Source organism: Zingiber officinale, chromosome 5B, assembly GCF_018446385.1.
Source record: "Zingiber officinale cultivar Zhangliang chromosome 5B, Zo_v1.1, whole genome shotgun sequence".
Lineage (NCBI taxonomy): Eukaryota > Viridiplantae > Streptophyta > Magnoliopsida > Zingiberales > Zingiberaceae > Zingiber > Zingiber officinale.
The window spans coordinates 99,071,784-99,094,501 of NC_055995.1; positions in this window are offsets into that span (position 1 = coordinate 99,071,784).

Here is a 22,718-nt window from a genome sequence, read left to right on the forward strand (position 1 = left end):
GGAAATCCTGGTGAGTGAAGCCAGGTAAAAACCCTAGTGAGTGAAGCTAGGTGAGAGTCCTGATGAGTAAAGCCAGGCAAGGGAAATCCAGATGGGTCAAGACATCTGGTGAAAAGTCTAAGCAGGGAGCTTGGCACGGGAAAAGTCCAAGTATGGTGACTTGGCACGGAATGGTCAGAGAGGGCTCGGTAGCTCGTTCTCTGGACCGGACGAAGTCGGAGAGGGCTTGGTAGCTCGTTCTCCGGATTAAGTCAGAGAGAGACTTAAGTGGACATTCCATGGCACATTGGATCGGTCGGTAGACCGATCCAGTGACACATGAATCAGTGGATCGGTCGGCAGACCGATCCAGTGAAACTGAGTTCCATGGATCGGTCTGATGACCGATCAGATGACACTCAGTAGCACACTGAGTGCAATCTGATCGGTCAGGGAGACCGATCAGGAGAAGAGCCTGCAGAAGAAAGAAAGAGGTGGATCGGTCTGTGGACCGATCCACACTCAATCTGATCGGTCTGCAGACCGATCAGAGAACACTCAGTAGCACACTGAGTGCAATCTGATCGGTCAGGGAGACCGATCAGGAGAAGAGACTGCAAAGAAAGAAAGAGGTGGATCGGTCTGTGGACCGATCCACACTCAATCTGATCGGTCACTACGACTGATCAGAATGGCCTCAGACCGATCAGACTATTGCCTGATCGGTCCAAGGCACTGTGATCGGTCTGGTGACCGATCCACACACTCTGATTTGTTCGCTGTATCAGCGATTCCTTCACTGCTTTTGATATATCTCATTCATTTATGTGATGTAATCCTCTGTGCTGTTAGCTTTTGAGTTTGCAGGTTAACAGGTATCATTCCAAGCCTAATTTCAAATTAAGTTCATAAGAGGAATGCGACAAATGGTCTTTCTGCTGGTTTCAGCGGCGCATGGTGCATTTCAGGCATCAACGGATACTGCTGTGATCTGGCTGCGATCTGCTTGACTCCTGGGGATTGGTTCGAGCTCAGAAGACGCCAGTGTTGACTGTGATATCATTGGTGTGAGTTCAGGGAACCAGGTAAGGAGGAAGAGGGATTGGCTGCAGCGCTGATTTGCGCAGTTTGGACCAGATCTGTGACAGCAGAGATCAGGTAAAAACAGCGAGAGGAGAACAAGAACAACAACAAGAAAGCTTGAAAGAAAAGTCTGTGCTGTTGTGCGAAGTTCTTGAGCTCTCGGGTGAACTGCGATCTCTGTTTTCTGCTACTGATCCTCGCGTGGTTGTAAGCATTTCTATTCTCCTTTGCCACCGAGCTTCTGTAAGTCTCGTGCTTTAACTTAGATCTTTCTTGAGACGTTGTGGGGAGGTTGCTCCACCGAGAAGGAGGATTTGTAGCCGGAAGTTATCCGGGGTGCGATCTACCGAAGATCAAGGAGTCGTCCACCTTACGGACACGCCGAGGAGTAGGGGCAAGTTATCCCCGAACCTCGTAAATCCTAGTGTTAGTGTGCTTGAGTTTTTCCTTTCTTTAGTTGTCTAATTCCGCTGTGCTAACAATTATCTGTGTAGAAGTTTTGGTTTAAGTTTTTCAAGGGGCTATTCACCCCCCCTCTAGCCATCTAAGATCCCAACAAGTGGTATCAGAGCAAGGGGCTCTTTGATTCGGATTAACACCCAAAAGAGCAAACAAGGATGGCTATGAAGGAAGGCTTTAGCACAAATCGACCACCCTACTTCGAAGGAGCAGATTTTCAATATTGGAAGGGCCGCATGGAGTATTACCTCAAGACCGACATTGCCATGTGGTTCTCAGTCAAGGAAGGTTTCACACCACCAGAGGATGAAGAAGGTAAGGAACTCGATTCGTCAAGATGGTCTACCGAACAACTCCGCAAAGCACAAGCCGATGCCAAGGCTATGGTCACCTTGCAATGTGGAATCGCCAAGGACCAACTCGTCAAGGTAGGTCCGTTCTCGAGCGCAAGAGACCTATGGAACAAACTCATCGAGCTCCAAGAGGGAACTCGAGATTCTCGGATTGCCAAGAGGGACCTATTCTTGAATCAACTCCAAAAATCTAACCATGAAGGACAATGAAACGGTAAGTGAGCTTCATGGGAGATTCAAGGAGATCATCAACGGTCTACACTCTGTGGACGAACGAGTGGAGAATCGCGATCTAGTAAGGTACGCTCTTAAATCTTTTCCTAGGAATGCCTTGTGGTCATCTATGGTAGATGCCTACAAGGTATCCAAGGATCTTTCCATTGTTAAACTAGATGAATTTTTCTGTGAGATGGAACTTCATGAGCTTGCTAACAAAGGTCAAAAAGAGAAGGGTATTGCTTTATTTGCAGGACCAAAGAGCAAGGAGGGAAGAAGGAAGAAGGAAAAGAAGAAGGAAAAGGAGATTTCCTCATCCACTTCTTCCTCCGAATCCGATGATGAAAGTGGATCATCATCAAGTGAGATGGCGAACTTCGTAAGAAGGATTATGAGAAGAAGCCGAAGATACAAAGGAAAAGGTAAAACTAATTATCAAAATTTTGATAAATCTAATGTTGTATGTTATGAGTGTAGCAAGAAAGGACACATTCGGAGCGAGTGTCCGAAATTAAAAAGGAAGGAGGAACGAGCCAAAAAGAAGGAGGAAAGAGGCAAGAAGAAGAAGGCTCTCAAGGCCACTTGGGATGAGTCCTCATCAAGCTCATCGGAGGAAGAAGAGAAGATGGAAAAGAGCACACGACAATTAGCACTCATGGCAAGGGAGGTTTCCGACTCCGAAAGTGAGGGAGATTCGAGCGACGCTTCAACCGCAGCTTCATCATCGTCGGATGATGAAGAGGTAACCTCTTCTCATATAGAAAAGTGTTATAAGACTATCACTCACCTATCTACATTGCTTAAAAAGTCAAAAACAGAAAATAAAGTGTTAAAAGAAGAAGTAAAAACCTTAAGGACCCTTAGGGAAGATGAGGTCGATGACCTACATCTAGAAGTCCTTGAGGATGAGAACAAGGCGTTAAAGGGTGAGGTTGAGAAACTCAAGAAAATGCTTGAGAAATTCTCAACTAGCTCTAAGACTCTAGACATGATTCTAAATGGCCAAAGGGCAGTCTACAACAAGGCCGGGCTAGGGTACCAACCCAAGGAGTCGAGTTTCATTTCTCTAATGTCTAGAACTCAACATAGTAGATCACATGTTTCTAGGGCTCATGGAACTAGGAAAGGTATGACCAAGGCATGGGTTCCTAGGTCTTTCGTTGTAGAAGCATTAGGTCCCAAGATTTGGGTACCTAAAACCTCTATCTTCCGTGTCTTGTAGGCATTGGTCGAGGGGGAGCATCTATCAACTTGGTTTGTTGATAGTAGATGCTCCAAGCACATGACCGGGGACAGATCACTGTTTACAACCATTCAAAACAAAAGTAGAGGTAATGTGTCTTTTGGTAATAATGGTAGCCTTAAGGTTGTAGGAGTTGGAGACATTCATATATCCGAATGTCTCCATATCAAGAATGTCCTTCTAGTCAAGGGGATGACTTTTAATCTCCTAAGTGTCAGTCAATTGTGTGATACGGGTTACACAATTGAATTTCATTCAAGTCAATGTTTGGTTAAACACATTGACACACTTGACACGGTACTAGTAGGCACAAGGGTTGATAATATTTATCAAGTATCGTTTAAAAGTGCTACTAATGCTTTGATTAAGTGTTTCATGTCGAAAGAAGAAGAGTCTTGGCTATGGCATAGAAGGTTGGCACATGTAAACATGAAGAACATCCGGAAGTTGGCCAACCAAGGATTAGTGCGAGACTTACCCAACATCAAGTACCACAAGACCAAACTATGTGATGCATGTCAAAAGGGTAAGCAAACAAAAGGTGTTCATAAAGGTAAAAGCACTGTAAGTACATCTACTGCTTTAGATTTATTGCACATGGACCTATTTGATTGCAGTAGTGTAATATTATTGAATGGAAGTAGATATTGCTTGGTAATCGTTGATGACTTTACTAGATACACATGGACTTTCTTCTTGAAACATAAGGACCAAACTATAGATATTTTTATTTCTTTTTGTAGAAGAACTGAGAATGAAAAATCGACAACAATTAAAACCATTAGAAGTGATCATGGTGGGGAATTTCAAAATCATAGGTTTTTAGAGTTTTGTCAAGAAAAGGGATATAGGCATGAGTTCTCTACTCCAAGGACCCCACAGCAAAATGGGGTTGTGGAGAGAAAGAACCGAGTCCTACAAGAGGCTGCACGAAGCATGCTCAATGAGTACTCACTACCGAGCTACTTATGGGCTGAAGCTGTGAATACAGCTTGCTATGTGCAAAATCAGTTTTAATACATAGGTTTTAGGAAAGACTCCCCATGAACTTTGGTTTGGGAAACCACCTACAATTAAACATCTTAGGGTGTTTGGTTGTAAGGTGTTTATTTTGAACACCAAGGACCATCTTGGGAAGTTCTCGGCGAAGACTGATCAAGGGATACTCTCTTACCAGCAAAGCCTATCGAGTCTACAACAATAGGACTAAATTGATTGAAGAGTCCTCTGATGTAGCCTTTGAAGAAATCCCTAACTTAAATGATCAACCAAGGGATGTAGGAGAAATTCAATTTGAACTTAGAAATCTAAGTTTGAATGATCAAAATGAAGAACGAGTCGAAGTTGACTCTGATGTTGATGAGCAAAGGCAACAAAGAACTCAATCTGATCCTTTGCCTGATATTGAGTCCTTGCCTGTGCCGAGTGAGACCATTCATGAGGCACCACCAACACCAAGGCAGTCTAGGTTAGCCACTAGTCATCCCCAAGATCAAATTGTGGGAGACATCCAACAAGGGGTTAGGACTAGGTCATTCTTTAGAAATGAGTCTAATGAAGTCGCATTGATTTCAGAGATTGAACCAAAAATAGTTGATGAGGCATTGCACGATCCTGATTGGATCTTAGCTATGCAAGATGAGTTAGGTCAATTCGAAAGGAGCCAAGTGTGGGACTTAGTTCCTAGACCTAAGAAGACCACCATTATTGGAACTAAATAGGTCTTCAAAAATAAGTTAAATCAAAAGGGAGAAGTTGTAAGAAACAAGGCAAGACTTGTAGCCAAGGGCTATAGTCAAGTCGAAGGTCTCGATTATGATGAGACTTATGCTCCCGTGGCCCGATTAGAGTCCATTCGTTTGATGCTAGCTTTTGCTGCACATAGAGGTTTCAAGCTCTATCAAATGGACGTTAAATCGGCTTTCTTAAACGGTCTCATCAAAGAAGAGGTCTATGTTGAGCAACCACCGGGGTTCGTGAGTACCGAAGCTCCAAACCACGTATACAAGCTCAAGAAAGCTCTTTATGGGCTTAAACAAGCACCTCGAGCATGGTACAAAAGGTTGTCAACTTACCTATTAGAAAAGGGTTTTGTAAGAGGCCAAATAGACCCAACACTATTTCTACGAAGAGATGGTGAAAACATTTTTGTAGCCCAAGTATATGTCGATGACATAATTTGTGGCTCAAATAACAAGGGCTATTTGAATGAATTCATTTCTTACATGGAAAGTGAGTTTGAGATGAGTCTAGTAGGAGAATTGACATTCTTCCTTGGACTTGAAATCAAACAAACTCGAGATGAAATTTATGTCCATCAGACAAAATACACTCAAGAGATGCTTAGAAAATTCAATATGAGTGACTCTAAGGAAGTGTCCACTCCAATGGCGACAAACACTCGCCTTGACAATGATGAGAGTGGAAAACCAATTGATCTAACGCAATATAGAAGCATGATTGGTAGTCTTCTATATCTCACAGCTAGTCGACCAGACATACTCTTTGCTGTGGGCATGTGCGCTAGGTATCAAGTCTGTGCCAAGGAATCTCACTTAATTGCAGTTAAGAGAATTCTGAGATACCTTAAAGGCACAATTAGAGTAGGTCTTTGGTACCCACGTACTGAGTCTTTTGACTTGATAGGTTATACCGACTCCGATTATGCTGGGTGCAAATTGGATCGGAAAAGTACTAGTGGGGGCTGCCAATTTTTAGGTTCATCTTTAGTTAGTTGGTCAAGTCGGAAGCAACATTGTGTTGCTCTCTCCACGACCGAGGCCGAATATATTGCCATGGGAGAGAGTGTATCACAGTTGTTGTGGATGATACACACCCTAGAGGATTATGGACTTTCTTATAAGGGTGTACAAGTGCTATGTGACAACATTAGCACGATCAACCTAACTAAAAATCCAGTCCATCATTCGAGGACCAAACACATTGAAGTGCGTCATCACTTCATAAGAGATCACGTAGTTAGGGGAGACATTGCACTCACATATGTTGAGTCAAAGTCAAACCTAGCTGATATTTTCACCAAACCCCTTCCGGAGAATGAATTTAGTCATTTAAGGAGGGAGTTGGGAATGTGTTTGGCTCCTTAGGTCCTTAGGACTTCATCATGATCAATAAGGACAAATTAAAATGACAAGAGAAATTGGGAATGATTTTGGGCAACTTGGGAACATCTCACACAAACTATAAGGTTTAACAAAATATTTTTGTTTGCTATAAATGGGGTGAGATGCTAGGTACAACCAAATTATTCAAAATGTATCATGCATCCCTTGAATAATTAGGTTGAAGAGACATTAATTGAGTATGGGGAACACCATTACATAATTCATGTGTAATTGGTTCCTTGATCTTACTCATATATTCCAATCAAGGAATCTTGATTGGGCCTTTGTCTAAAAAGTGTCTAACTATGGGTGATTTGTTGATTGATATTTTTGATTGATACTTAACATGCCTTGATTGAAAATTAGGACAAGTTGTTTATATTTTGACAAACTTGAAACTGATCATAGCAATCCTAAGTCTTAATTAATACCTTGCTTCACTATATGGTTTTATAAGGTTTTCTGAGATTGGAATTCTAAGATTCCAAATGTCTGAGTTTTTGGATTTAAAGGCTGAAACTTTCGGGCTCTACACAAGCTAAGACCATAAGAGCTCATTTTTTTTTATATACTTGTGGGTGTTGATTCTAGGTTATGAATTTGGGAGATTCTGAATTCTTGAATTATGAACTTTTCAAAATTCCCGATAGATAACGGCTCATATTTTCAGTTACTGAATAATATATCAGACACTGATCGGTCCAGGGACCGATCAGGATGATGCCTGATCGGTCTCCACGACCGATCAGGACATTCCTGATTCATTGATCGATCCAGGGATCGATCAGGAGACACCGGCACAGATCGCACCCCACTGATGCACATCTGATCGGTCCAGGGACCGATCAGGAAGATCCCTGATCGGTCCCCACGACCGATCAGGACGATCGCTGACCGATCAGGACGTTCCCTGATCGGTCAGGATTCTCTGTTCGGACAGCCGTCCGATCAGATCACACTGTGCACTATCCCTCATTAAATCCTCCCGACCTCCTCTCTTCCCGATCTTCTTCCTTCTCAAAACCCTAGCCGATCGACTCATAACCTAGCCGACGCCCCTCTTTTCCTCTCGTCTTCTCGACCCATCATCTTCTAAAAGCCGAAGCTCACAATGGCGCCCAGGTAACTCTTCTTCCTCCCGAGATTTGTTCATTCTTAGCATTTTTAGCTTCTTTTCACAGGTTCTCTATGTGTGTTGTCTCGGTTCTCTCTGTGTGGCTCCCGTGGACTCCCATTTGCCCCGACCGTGTCCAAATCTTTATCTATTTAGGAAGAAAGCAGCCGGTGAGGGTTCTTCTAAGTCCCCAGCTGAGAAATCCAAATCCAAAGCTCCTGCTCCCTCTCGACCCCAACCAGCTAGTTCCAGTAGATTCCCAAACCGCCAGTTTGAGCTAGCATTTCAACAGAGGACATTCAAGCTGCTTCCATGTCGATCTGTGGATCGAAAGTGGATGGATGAATTTTGTCCCTCTGTCTCCGAAACCCTAGCCTATTATAAACTTGATTCGGTAGTCTACCTAGAAAGGGACATCAATCTTGACCTCATATCTGAATTCTATAACAACCTTCATCAAAACCATGATGGTGTTTATAACACTCGAGTCGCTAAAAGAAGTATCGATTTCTCCATCAGAGAATTCTTTGGGTATCTAGGTTGCCGTATGTGTTCAGGAAATCCTTTTTCCTTGTATCCTGATTTACCAGAGTCACTACCTGCTCCACTTGATGTATCACCTGACGATATTTATGAGTACTTCTTCAGGCAACCTAGACCGGATGGACTAGATGAGCTAGATGTTGACTTCCCTACTTTTGCAGCCTTGAGATTATCTCCTCAAGACTACATTCTTTTTAAGATTGTCACGAACTGCCTTCTACCTATCACATCTAAACCATTATCTGAGATCCGATCATTTCATTGTCTTATGCTTTATGGTTTGCGTCGACATCTCGATTTTGAAATCATGTCGAGCATCTACTCCTCGATCATATCATATTCTAGGCCTAGCGGCTCCACTATTTATATGCCTTATGGGCATATAATTACTGATTGGCTCGAGACCCTTCAGGTTGATGTCTCTAAGGGTAGAATAGTCAAAATGGTCAGGCAGGATTGCCGACTTGGGAAACGGGCATTTTCCAAGTCTGGCATCATAGGGCAAAATGGGGATGTTCGGTGGAAGGATGGGCGAGCACTGGGTGAGTTACCACGGGGACCTCCACGACAGGCTGCTCCTGTTGCTGCTCCTCCTGCTGCTGACGATGGAGAGGCCGATTCTGATCTGCGCTGGCAGATCGCCGAGCTGGAGAGCCGCTTTGATCAGCACGATGAGATGATATCTGCTGAGCTAGATGGCCTGCGTATTCGGATAGACCAGCGCTACGATGACCTGCGCGGGCATATTGACCAGCGCTTCGATGATATGCGCAGTCATCAGGTGGTGACACAGCAGTTGCTACTCGGATGGATGGCACGCTACCCGCCTCCGCAGTCCTACCCAGGCTATCCTTCCTCCAGCATGCCGCCTCAGGATTTCACCCCTCCTGCCGATGATGGTGATGTTCCTCAGTGTGAGGATGTTGATTGATACAGTTTGTTTGTTGACTGTCTGTATTTTGGATGTTATTTGTTAGTCTTTATGACTGACCTGGATGTTTGCACTTCTGATGTTACTCCTGTATTTATGCTACTCAGTTTTATATTTGCTTGCTCTTTATTATGCTTCATTTTCTATCGGTTATTAATATGCTGTTCACTTGCCTGTCTTGTTTGTCCTTTATTTCCTTATTACTGTCTTATAATACACTTAAAGGGAATTCTAAGTGCTTTAAGAAACAGACAGTAAGGGTTAAGGGGGAGTTCTTTAAGTTATCTTACCTTATTCGCACCTTTTCGGTGTTTGACAAAGGGGGAGAGGATACCTAAGTTTAGAAATGTATGAAAGCTTGATTTTAGGGGAGAGGATAACGGGAAGGATCTTGATTCCCGTCATTGACTTGGTGGTGTATCCGTCTTAGGGGGAGGATCCTGATTTCCCTAAAAATTATGGGTATATGAGCATTTCTGATCTAAACTTAAATCGTGTTGTCAAACAACAAAAAGGGGGAGATTGTTGATACAGTCTGACCTGGATGGTGTTTTGCTGTTAACACTGATTTAAGTTTGTATCAGATATTTAACTCAGATTGATTACTAATCTAGGTTGACTTGGTTGACCTGATTGAGAAAGTCCTAACTGGGATGTTAGGCAGTTGGAAATCCTGGTGAGTGAAGTCAGGTAAAAACCCTAGTGAGTGAAGCTAGGTGAGAGTCTTGATGAGTAAAGCCAGGCAAGGGAAATCCAGATGGGTCAAGACATCTGGTGAAAAGTCCAAGCAGGGAGCTTGGCACGGGAAAAGTCCAAGTATGGTGACTTGGCACGGAATGGTCAGAGAGGGCTCGGTAGCTCGTTCTCTGGACCGGACGAAGTCGGAGAGGGCTCGGTAGCTCGTTCTCTGGACCAGACGAAGTCGGAGAGGGCTCGGTAGCTCGTTCTCCGGATTAAGTCAGAGAGAGACTTAAGTGGACATTCCATGGCACATTGGATCGGTCGGTAGACCGATCCAGTGACACATGAATCAGTGGATCGGTCGGCGACCGATCCAAAGGAAATCGAAGTTCCATGGATCGGTCGATGATCGATCGATGACACTCAAGAGCACATCGAGTGCAATCTAATCGGCCGTGAGACCGATCGAGAAGAGCCCAGAAGAAAGAAGAGGTGGATCGGTGCGGACCGATCCACTCAATCTCGATCACCGCATCGATCGAGAACACTCGAGCACATCGAGGTAACTGATCGGTCGTGAGACCGATCAGAGAGACGAGAAAGAAAAAGGGTGGATCGGTCCGTGGACCGATCCACACTCAATCTGATCGGTCACTACGATCGATCGGATCGACCGATCGCATCGCTGCTCGATCGGTCCAGCATCGTGATCGGTCCGTGACCGATCCACACACTCGATTTGTTCATCGACGATTCCTTCACCGCTTTGATATATCTCATTCATTTATGTGATGTAATCCTCTGTTAGCTTTTGAGTTTGCAGGTTAACAGTATCATTCCAAGCCTAATTTCAAATTAAGTTCATAAGAGGAATGCGACAAATGGTCTTTCTGTTGGTTTCTCCCTGGTGCATTTCTCTCTCGTACCGCTGTGATCCGTCGATCCTCAAGATGTTGGAGTTAAGCCGCGAAGGAGGAAGAGGGATTGGCTGCAGCGCTGATTTGCGCAGTTTGGACCAGATCTGTGACAGCAGAGATCAGGTTTTGAGAAGCAGTAAAACAACGAGAGGAGAACAAGAACAACAACAAGAAAGCTTGAAAGAAAAGTCTGTGCTGTTGTGCGAAGTTCTTGAGCTCTCGGGTGAACTGCGATCTCTGTTTTCTGCTACTGATCCTCGCGTGGTTGTAAGCATTTCTATTCTCCTTTGCCACCGAGCTTCTGTAAGTCTCGTGCTTTAACTTAGATCTTTCTTGAGACGTTGTGGGGAGGTTGCTCCACCGAGAAGGAGGATTTGTAGCCGGAAGTTATCCGGGGTGCGATCTACCGAAGATCAAGGAGTCGTCCACCTTACGGACACGCCGAGGAGTAGGGGCAAGTTATCCCCGAACCTCGTAAATTCTAGTGTTAGTGTGCTTGAGTTTTTCCTTTCTTTAGTTGTCTAATTCCGCTGTGCTAACAATTATCTGTGTAGAAGTTTTGGTTTAAGTTTTTCAAGGGGCTATTCACCCCCCCTCTAGCCATCTAAGATCCCAACAGTGACCCTAGGTGATGAAAAGTCCTAGCTGCAGTTAAGCAGGTGGAAAATCCTAGGGGGTGGTAACCCTAGGTCCTAGGGGGTGGTAACCCTAGGTGGAAAGTCTTGGCAGGTCGAGCGCTCCAGGTAAAATCCTAGAGTTGGTGACTCTAGGTTGAAATCCTGGTGGTCGCGGACCGGGTGGAAGTCTGGACGGGCTGTGGAGCAGACGCCCAGCATGAAGACTGGAAGCCTTGGGCGCTGAGCAAAAGTCTAGTCAGTTTGGAGGACCGGTTTGCAACAGGTAACTTTTCCTGAGAGGAGTAGGTGAGGACGCATTCCCCGATGAGGAAATAATAGACATCGATTCGACCTAGAGTTTCAACGAAACTCGAAGTCGGAACTGGATAGTCAGAGGCTGTCAAATCTCATATTATATATATTGTTTTCTGTCTGGACTAACTTTATTTTGCAAAAAATGAAGGGCTAGAAAAAGCTGGTTCGGGCGCTCGAAACTCAAAAATTTATCTGCAAGCTGATGTGGTGTGCGTCGATTGACTGAACCACGTGTTCTAGGCACCCGGAGGGGTTCCAAGCGTCCGGAACACCCTATAAAAGTAGGCTTCAACCAGGAGCTTCACAATAAGATCACAAACAACTTTTGCTTCTTTGAACTACTCAAAAAACGCTTCTACAATGCCCGAAAGCTCCGACGACGATTCTACTGAAAATTTTCTTATACAAAGTTGTCAATATTCTTTAATTTTATTTGTAAAACTGTATTTGTACTCTTTCCGACTGATTAGTGATTGCCCATTAAAAGAACTCTCACGTGTGGGCCTTAGAGTAGGAGTTGCCACAGGCTCCGATCCAAATAAATTCTTTGTGTTTGTGTTGTTTATCTTTATTTTTCGCTGCGTATTTACTCAAAACGAACGAATTAGCTACGAGCGCTATTCACCCCCCTCTAGCGCTTTACGATCCTACAATTGGCATTAGAGCAAGGCCGCTCTAAATTGGTGAAACCACCAATCGAGCAAGGGAGGTTCCTTTTTGAAAGAAAAATAGATATCGTTGGTATCGATATGCCTTTCGTTTTTTTCTTCCCAAACTATTTTTGAAAAATTTATTTTAATCTTTTCACCATTGGTCAGTATTGACAAAATATCACTTTTAACAAAATTTGAAATAATTTTTTTATTAATATTTTTTTTTTCAAAATTAGCGAATTGCTATTTTTATTTTTTTCCCTGTACTACTAATCCATTACCAAGTTTTGGAACATTTGTTATTATTATTTTTTTTATGTGCGAGATTTCTTTAATGGCCTACCAAGAGGGATATAGCACTGCACGACCTCTCCTCTTCTCCGGTGAAGACTTCGGCTATTGGAAGAGCCGAATGGAGTACCACCTCAAGACGCAAGTCGAGATGTGGATAATCATCCAAACTGGTCTCGAACTCCCACTCGACGACACTGGAAAGCCAGTGTCATGCCAAAACTGGGACACAATCTTGATGAAGAAAATTGAGGCCAATGCCAAAGCAACATGCACTCTCCAATGCGACCTAACAAAGAAGAATTGAATCGGGTCAGCACCTTTAAAAGTGAGAAAGAACTATGGGAGAATCTGATCGAGCTGCACGAGGGAACCTTAGACACTAAGGTAAGCAAATGTGATTTGATATTAAATAAATTTTACAATATAAAAAAGCAAGAGGATGAATCGACAAGACAACTTCATGCGTGGATTCAAGACCTCCTCAATGGTCTTCACTCAATTAGACAGAAGGTGGAGAATCGCGATATCATCAAGTATGCGCTCAATGTATTTTCGAGGAATATCTTGTGGGCATCAATGGTAGATGCTTATAAGGTATCCAAGAATCTCTCGATAATTAGATTGGATCAATTATTTTTAGAATTTGAGTTACACAAGCAGACTAATGCATTGCTGGGTGAGAAAGGTATTGCTTTGATTGCAGGTACAAGCAGAACGAGAGAACCAAAAATCAAGCATCGAACCAAACCTGAATCTGAAGACGAATCGGATCTCGAAGATGATATCACCATCGAACTAGTCAAACTAGTTTGGAAAGCACTCAAGAAGAAGAAGGTGACTCAATCGAACTTGAAGACCAAGTCTGGAGTTATCTGCTACGGCTGCAACCAGAAGGGACACTACAAGCCTGACTGTTCAAACCAGAAGCAAGGAAAAAGGAAAGCGTTGAAGGCAATGCCGTTCGAGTCGTCAGAAGACTCGGACGAAGAAGATCACAAGCAAACAAGCTTCCTTACTCTACTGGTACAAGCGTACGTTGTCGAAACCGACTCAAAGTCTGAAACCGAGAGCGAATCGGAAACCGAGTCCAAGAGAAGCCACGGATTCGTATCCGTTTATGAAGGGCCAAACATCATTGTATGTTCCCTAATTTTAGGTACTCAGATAGATGACTTACAAAATCTAGTTTTATATTTATTAAGAAAGCTGGCCAAATCCAACATCCAGGTCAAGTCACTCCAAAAGGAGGCAACAACCCTTAAGGAAGCGACTAACTCGAGTTCTTTGATTGAGCAAGTTCAGGAAGAGAATTCCAATTTTAAAACTCAAGTCAAAGAACTCAAGGACTCATTGGAACAGTTTACTTTGGGTTCCAAGAACCTTGACCTAATTCTTGGAAAACAAAGAGTCGTATACAATCGATCTGGATTTGGATATAAGGCTAAACATAAATTCAGATCTTATTTGTCCCTAGTAAAACACTCAAATAGAAACTTAGTCCAAGCATGCATTCCTAAGTCTAACCTAACTAATCAAGTTGGACTTGGTTAATATTGGATCCCCAAAGATCAAATTCATTACCTTAATAGACTTTATCGAGGCTATGATCCAGGGGGAGCCAACAAAAAGATCATCTTTATCATAAAATAGAATTATCTGATGTTTGTTTTACTATTTTTCATTATACATGGTTAGATTAGGATAGATAAGGACTTAGGCTTGATCCACACTTGACCAGTTAGACCTAGGATTTTCAGAAAGAAAATTAAATATTTAATTTCTTTAAAAGGCTTTGTCTAGAAGTGGTGGATGATCTCATACCCAAGAAGGCCTAGTGCCTCGCCACAGCCTGGAAGCCAATTATTGAAATAGATATTTAATTAACTAACTGTTAAACCTTAGTCTAACTCAAATGTTGATCAATACTTAGATTAGAATTTAAATTGAAGATTAAATTAACCATCTCACAAAACTATTAAGGTTCCCTGATTGAAAATCTAGAAAAGGGTGAGATGTACCTAGGTTTAAAGTAGTTAACCAAACCTAAATTAATTAAATTAAAGCTAACTCAATTAAAATTCATAATTAATTATAAAATCATGATTAATTTCAAAATCTAATTAATTACAAAATCATGATTAATTTCAAAATCTAATTAATTATAAAAGTTTAATTAATTTTAAAATCTAATTAATTTTAAAATCATAATTAATTTTAAAATATAATTAATTATAAAATCATAATTAATTTTAAAATGTTAATCGTAATTTCAAAATGTTAATCATACTTTTAAAATGTTAACTATTTTTAAATCATAATTAATTTTAAAATGTTAATTATTTTCAAATCATAATTACTTTCAAATAATAATTAATTTTAAAATATTGATAATAATTAATTTCAATATGTTAATCATAATTTCAAAATGTTAATTATTTTCAAATCATAATTAAATCATAATTAATTTTAAAAGTATAATTAATTTCAATTAATTCTACAATCCTTAATCAAAGTAAATTATTTTCAAATGATTTAATTTTCAAAATCATAATCATAATTATTTTTAAATATTGTTTAAAAAGTTTCAAAATTGAAAATTTAATTACTCAAACGTATATGTTTTCAAATTCAAACTTAATTATTCTAAAACTCAAATTTAAAATACTTTTGTCTTCAACATTTTGAAATCTTCAAATTTAAAACTTATATTTTAAAATCTCAAAGTCAGTATTTTAAAATCTAAATTTAACTTAAATTATTTTTAAAATATACTTCTATATCATAAATATTTTTCAAAGTTAAAGATAAAATCAACTTAACTTAACTCCATCTCATACACACTCATAAGCTGAACATGATTGACAATATAGAATGAGTGAGATAAAAAATTAGGAAAATAAAATATAACTTTTATGTTTATTTTATATGCTTGGACTTTAGGACCCTCAAACAGTTTTGACATTAATTAAGGGGGAGTGAAAGGAAGATTAAAATATTAATTTTTATTTATTTTAAACATAGGTTTTAAAAGTTAAACTTTTCAAATGTTCAAAATACTTCTGAAAGAGGAAGTTTATTTTTTTTTTAAACTATTTTTGAAAAGAAAAATAAATTATTTTTGAAAAGACAAAAACTAAGTATTTAATAAAATATTTTTAAGTATTTTTCAAAGAAATATTTTACTTAGCTAAGTTTTTTTAATATTTTTAAAACTAAGTGTTTATCAAAATCTTTTTAAGTTAAGCTTTTATGAAATTTTTTTAAGCTAAGTACTTAACTAAGCTTGTATCAAATTTTTTTTTAAGCCAAGTACTTAACTAAGCTTTTATCAAATTTTTTATAAGCTAAGTACTTAACTAAGTGTTTATCAAAATCCTTTTTAAGCTAAGTACTTAACTTAACTAAGCTTTTATCAAAATCTTTTTAAAGCTAAGTTTTTTTTATTATCAAAATATTTTTAAAATTAAGTTTTTATCAAAATCTTTTTAAAGTCAAGTTTTTATCAAAAGTTTCAAAACCCTAAGTACTTGACAAAGGTTTTTTTTTTTTTGAAAAAGTTAAGTATTTTTAAAGCATTTCTAATTTAGCTAAGTATTTTCAAAGTATTTCTAATTTAGCTAAGTGTTTTTCAAAGTAATTATTTTTAAAGCTAAGTTTAGCTAAGTTTTTTTTAAAAAAAGCTGGCTCACTTTCAACGCTTAAAAATTAGCTAATTTTTTTTTAAGTGCTACCCTTCATGGGGAGCTTAAGATAAATAGAGTAAAATCCTTTCCTCCCTAAATTGTTTTTGATATAGGGCAAAGGGGGAGAGAATGGTCAAAAGTTATGGGGAGTGATAAATTAAGGAGGAGCTAATACTTAGTGAGAAAATGCTATATTTTTCTTTAAATGTTTTTCATTAAACTGCTATATATTTACTTAACTTTTGAACCTGGTTACCATAATAGAAAAGGGAGAGATTGTTAGTGCAGGAAACACCAGACGATCAAACATGTGCTTTGATAATGGCAAAGGATTCAAAAGTTAAGAGGTCTTGTTGTCTAATAAGGTTGATTGAGCTTACAGGAAGTCCTAAGTTATCTTAGGCAAAAGTGCTAGTGGATTCTAGATAGGTGAAAAATCCTAGGGGGTGGTAACTCTAGGTGATGAAAAGTCCTAGCTGCGATTAAGTAGGTGGAAAACCCTAGGGTGTGATAACTCTAGGTTATAGTGGGTGGTAACCCTAGGTGGAAGGTCTTGACGGGTTAGCGCTTCGGGCAAAATCCTAGAGTCAGGGACTCTAGGTTGAAATCCTAGTGGTCACAGATCGGATGGAAGTCTGGACGGGACGTGGAGCGGACGTCCAATATGAAGACCGAAAGCCTCGGGCGCTGAACAAAAGTCCAGTCGATCTGGAGGACCAGTCTAGCAACAAGTAACTTCTCCCGAGAGGAGTAGGTGAGCACGCGTTCCCCGAAGAGGGAACAATAAATGTCGGTTCGACCTAGAGTTTCGATGAAACTCAAAGTCAGAATCGGGCAGTCAAAGGCTGTCAAATCTCATATTATATATATTGCTTTATTCTTGAACTAACTTTATTTTGCAGAAAATAAGGGGCTAAAAAAGTTGGTCTGGGTGCCCGGAGTCGTTCCAGACACTCGGAACTCAAAAGTTATCTACAAGCTGATGTGGCGCGTGTCGATTGGTTGAACCACATGTTCCAGACTCTCGGAATAGCCTATAAAAGTAGCCTTCGACTAGGAGCTTCACAATAAGATCACGAACAACTTTCTTTTCTTCGAGCTACTCAGAAAATGCTTCTACGATGCCCGAAAGCTCCGACGACGATTGTACTGAAGATTTCCTTATACAAAGTTGTTGGTATTCTTTAATTTCAAATTACTTGTAAAACTGTATTTGTACTCTTTTTGACTGATTAGTGATTATCCATCGAAAGCACTCTCACGTGCAGGCCTTAGAATAGGAGTTGCCACAGGCTCCGAACCAAGTAAATTATTGATGTTTGTGTTGTTTATCTTTATTTTCCGCTGAGCATTTACTCAAAACGAATGAATTAGCCATGAGCACTATTCACCCCCCTCTAGCGCTTTACGATCATACAACTTTTTGTTATTAAACAAGTGTTTTTCTTAATTTAGTTTGAAACATCGAGAAAGGTTTGAGTTTACTTATGCAGGGCTATTCACCCCCTCTAGTCGGCCGCCAGGGGATCAATAGCCCGGAGTTGGATAAATTTGACGGATCAAGTTTCTACAAGAGATTGCCATGTCAACAATGGTCTAGGCGCCAGAAGGGGTTCCAGTCACCCGGAATGGGCCTATATAAAGGCCTTCAACTAGCAGCTTCTAATAACGATCTGCTATAAGTTTCATTCTTGCGCGCTACTCTAAAAAGTTCCGATGACACTGAAAGTTTATTCCAAAGTTTGAAGAATGGAAGACTTCAAATTTTCTTTCTATTTGTCGATAACAATTAATTTCAGTTCTTGTACTCAAATCTTTTTGTAACTCATCTTTGAACTGATAGTGATTGCCTAACGAAAGCACTATCATGTGAGGGCCTTGGAGTAGGAGTCATCGAAGGTTCTGAACTAAGTAAAAAATTACTTATGTTAGTATTTGTACTTTTGTTCTCTTTCTTTTTCGCTTCGTGACTTGTTTAAATTATGATTTTTGACTAACGCTATTCACCCCCTCTAGTGTTTTAATTGTCCAACAAATCTGAACATTAATTATAAATTAGTTTGGAGGTATAACTAATAATGACAAAGATATAGTAGTTCAGGATATGTATTTAACCCTAGAGGAATTTGACTTCGATGACTTCTTTACATCAGTATTTTTCCACATATTATCAGTTGAATTTATTGTACTTGTTCTGTACAGTGTCTTGTTACTACAATATTGTAAAATTTTGTGTTGCGGTGTAATAAAATAGGCACCAAGTTTAAAGCACATAACAGTAACTGAATTGAACGTTTGTGAATAAGTTTGGCGATCGATTTGGTAAAAATTTATTTATATCCATTTAATATATACAAGATTAATTAAATGAACAAGTTTGAACAACTCATTAAATTATGTGAACAAGTTTAAACGTATATGTGTTTAATTCCTTAATTTTTATGAAAAATATTCATGAATAATTAATAGGTTTGAAATATAATTAAAGTCTCATATTGAAAATATATAGAAAAGATTATGTATTTAAAAATATTTTCATTTGTAGATATTATTATACATAGTGCCTTGTTAAACCTAGCGTAACAATTAATGTTTCTGTTTTTGTAGGTACTGAGGAATGGAGTTCTATATTTCCTGCGGGATCCAGCAGATCCAAACTATAATCCATTCCGTGACCTCATTGATGACCCAGTGCATAAACACGCACGGCGTGTTTTACTCTCTGTTGCTGTTTATGGCAGTCTGATAGTGATGCTTGTCTTCTTACCTGTGAAGCTCTCTATGCGCCTTCTGCCTTCCATATTCCCTCTGGACATAACGTTGGTTGACTTCTAGGTTAATTCATTCAACAGTTGAATCCTTGGTTTACCTGCTTAACTAACCTAGCATCTCTCATTAAGCAGTATTTCTGATCCATTCACGGAAATTCCTACGGATGTTCTACTGTTCCAAATTTGCATACCATTTGCTATCGAGCATTTTAAGTTACGGACAACAATAAAATCTCTTTTGCGCCATTGGTTTACTGCAGTTGGTTGGGCGCTTGGTCTGTCTGATTACTTGTTACCACGGGCGGAGGTTAATGGAACTCAAGATGCTGGCAACATTGAACCAGTTAGACGAGAGAGATTACATGATGCTCATCTAGGTGGACCTCGTCAGAATGATCTACGTATGGTGCCAAGAATTGATGGTGATCAAGGTAGGGATGATATCATTGGAAACACAGATGTGGCTGAAGAATCTGATGCAGACGATCAGGCAGATTCTGACTCTGAGTAAGACCCCTTAACATTCAATTCTTTGCACCTACATGATTTATATATCGATACACAATCCATTATGCTATGTTTAACTTTCGCAAGTATGGTTTTGTACTCCACATTATCTTCTTGCTGGTATTGGCATGGATGACTCTTTTGATTTTCAACTGCGCAATGATCATCCTTCCTGTCTCCCTCGGTCGTGCCCTATTTAATGTCATTCCTTACTTGACGTCTGATCTCTTGACCCACTAAGTCTTTCTACCAAATGCCTTATTTAGATTTCAGCCAGTTGTCAGGTCCTGCTAACCCAACTAGACTTCCTGTTAGATATCAGGTCCTCTCTGACCTATCTAGATTTTTTTGCCACTTATCAGGTCCTTCTGACCTAATTGGACTTCATGCCAGTTGTCTGGTCTTCCTTGACCCAACTGGACTTTAGCATGGTGTCTAGTCCTCTAGATTTGTCAAGTCGGTTCGTCTACACACTTGTTTAACTATGTTAGAAAATATATGATCGAACTTTAACTTTTGTCATACATCAAAATCTAAATTTAATTATTAGTACAAATTACACCAACAATCTCTCTTTTGAAGTAATGACAACCTAAGTTAAAGTTAGGAAAATAAAATCTTTCTGACTAAGTAAAATAGTATCCATTAAGTCCAAAAATAAGTAATATGTATTATGTTGATTAGGAAGTTCTGTTTTTCTTAAATTAACTTTTACTCTCCCTCTTTGTCATATATCAAAAATAAATAAGTGAAGCTCAAACATAATATGCAGAAAACCAATAAGAGAGTAGAGTGTAATCTATAGTTTTGCAAATAAGTGTTGAAAATTTAGCAAACAAATTTTCAAATAAAGGTTTTCACTATTCTACAAATAAGTTTCCACTAAATTTTCAATATTTTAACTTTTTCAAAAAAGTTTTAAGAGTGAAAAAGTTTTCAAGATATCTCAGAGGAAAATATTTTGAATGTTTCGAGATTTTTTAAAAAAAGAATAGTCAAAGATTTTTCAAGGATATAAACTATTATTACAATAATTTTTAATGTTTTCAAAATTATCTTCAATACATTTTTCAAAATTTTCAAATATATTTTCAAAATACTTTTAAAATTTACAAAGATATTTAAAAAATATTTTTGAACACATTTGTAATGATTTTTTTTTTAAAATAGTTTTCAAAATAAGTAAACTAATTTAAGAATAGGTATCAAAAGTCAGACAAGATTTTGATTTTAGTATTCTCCTAATTATTTTTTTTTAAAAAAAATTGATAGGTTTTAAGGAACAGTCTTTTCCAACAATTTTTTTTTAAAAAAATTAAAAATATTTTTCAAAGATTTCCCACCTAACTAATTTTCAACCTTATTTCGAAATGATTCAATACACTCTCTCTTAATCTGACATATCTTGATTATCCTTGTTAACCACAAGGATGATCTACCTATGTATCTTAAGGATTTTATTATATTTTTAATATTTATGTTAGAATTTTTAATATTAACTTTCAAAATTACCTTGTTATTAATTATTGTTTTATCTTTTGATATTTTGATTTTGATTTTAGATTTTATTTTAAATTTTTTAAATTTTTATGATTTAATTTTGATTTTATTGTATTTGAATTCATCCCTATATGTAAGTTTTCTTTATCTTGTAAATTTGAATTAATTAAATTGGTTGAATTTATCTTATTTAACTTATCATTTAAATATCTATTATTTAATATATTATCTTTTGTATTTGAACATTTGCTCATTTTTAATTTTGAATTTATTAAGTTATCTTTAGTAATTGAATCTTTACTAATTTTTAATTTCAAATTTATTAAATTATCTTTCTTTTTATAATTATATATATTTAAATTTAATATTTTCTTTTGGATAGAAATTTCTAAATTGACATTGTCTAAATTATCTAAATTAAATATTTTATCAAGAAATATATTAATTTGATCTAGATCTACATTGTCTTGGTCATCTTTAACATGTGAATTATTAATTAATTTTGAATTTTTAAAATTTTGTGAATTTATTATATCTAAATTGTTTGATATGTTTACAAGGATATTTTCATAAACATCTAATTTTTCATGCAGATTTATAAAAAAAATTCTAAACTATCAGGTACGCTTTTCTATTGATTCATATTCGAATTTGAGTTCAACTTTGACTTTATCCTCCAGCTTTGACAGATCCTTATGAATCTCGTTCTGCAGAGTCTAAAACTCATACGCATTGTTAAACTTTCCTATCCTGCATGTAACTTTGTTAGGTAATATTTTTATAATTAAATTTATTATCTTTTTGTTAGCTTTTTTATTTTGGGTTGATCGTTTCAACGTCATGCCCCCATCAAAGTCCCCATAAAGATGAAGCGACATTCCATGTGTATCCTCCATATATATATTGAATCTATCCATATCATAGGGTGGAGGTTCATTGACGTTTCGTCCTAGTATCTCTTTGTGCTCAATGTTCTTGCATGACAAGTCTTAAAGCAAATTTCCAAGACTTTATCTTGGGGAAAGGAAGAAAAATGGAACAATATAAAAACTCTCGAAAAAATTTGATTTCTTTAATCAATGGTTGCACTGAATTAGAATGCCCCTGCTCTGATATCACTTTTTGAAAAAAAAAAATGTGGAACCGCCACATCAGCGGCCCCACTAGAGCCGGTCCCACGGATATGGAGGGAGGTAAATACAGGTACACAGGTGGAAAATGCATGGCGGAGACGTTAACCCTAGGCAGTGACACCCCAGGGATCGACCCCTGGACCTTTCAGGCATAGAACCATGCACTCCCCATCTGTGCTACGCCTTGGGGACAAAATTTAAATAAATAACTAAATAAATAAAATGTGGAGGAGGGGGTGGGGGGGGGGGGGGGGGGGGGGGGGAATCACATTTTAAACCTTTTCTTTTTCTTTTTTTTTTTAAATACTTGTCAAAAGTTCGAGTACACAGCGGAAAAATAATTAATCAAAAGTAATGAAAGGAAAGTACTTGTTTGGTTTTATTTGATTTGTAGCCTAGCAAACTACTACTCTAAGGCCCATGATTCCTTAGACAGTATTGATTGGGCAATCATTATCAATTCATCGTTTACAAAAGATTAGGAGCGATAATAAGTTTATAGTCCTTATAAGATATGTACCAAAAAGATGAATGTAATAATAAAATTATACCAACATGAAAACAAGATCCAAAGTAGAGCGTCGATGTCGGAGTAGTGTTA